Genomic DNA, 948 nt, shown 5'->3' with positions numbered 1-948 from the left:
TCCTCTTCCTCCACTTCATTATGCCATAACCCAGCGGCATAATTCGGAGGGGATGACATTCTCAAAATCGGAGCCTTCTTACAGGGACCTCCTCCAAGACCACTGCTCCTCTTGGCTCTACTGGATGACGGAACATCCAAACAATCTGGCCATGTCCTATAACCGTAGGAGGGAACAGCGCCATCAGTCCTGACTGGCGGGTATCGAAGTCCAATCTCTGGAGACATCGGCCTCTTTGGCGGCAAGGTGAAGGAAGCGTCAATGTAGGTGTCGGGGTGAGGGATCATCATCGATGACCCGTTGCACACCATGTGCAACGACAGATTGCAGGAGCCAGTGTATGTATATATGTTCCCATCACTAGCCCATTGTCCCATCGGGGACATCGTGAAGTGATAACCTCGAATGTGAGTATTGTTGTTGGCCATCTGCATAGCAAATATATACAAAACGAGAACAATATAGCAGAGAGAGTAAGACATCTAATGAACATAAATTCATTGACGGCGTGGACTTACTCAGAATATCACACTTGGACATAAAATATACTTTAACATATAGTTCATCATTTATCATTTACATCATGAAGAAATACATGAATTACCATTTATTCCACCAATACCAATATATCAAGTAATATAATCAACATTCTACTCATAACCATATCACATGCATAAATGTAGGAATACACAATGTTCGTAACTCACATGTGGGAATTCACTTCCACAATGATAATGTATACATGATATGTCATGATTATCCACCTTACACCAATATCCATCCAACATCCTAATCAGAAATAACCGAGAGTACAGGTCTCATACCAAGCCTCTTTGTACGCATCCGAAATAACATATCCTCGCAAGGAATTAAAAATAGATCGATCGGTTCCCTCAGGAACAGTCCTACACGAACCTAGGTCGTACAAACGCTTTCTGGGCATCCCTC

This window comes from Lupinus angustifolius, chromosome LG12 (assembly GCF_001865875.1).
Source record: "Lupinus angustifolius cultivar Tanjil chromosome LG12, LupAngTanjil_v1.0, whole genome shotgun sequence".
Classification (NCBI taxonomy): Eukaryota; Viridiplantae; Streptophyta; class Magnoliopsida; order Fabales; family Fabaceae; genus Lupinus; species Lupinus angustifolius.
Note: the sequence above shows the minus strand (reverse complement) of the source record.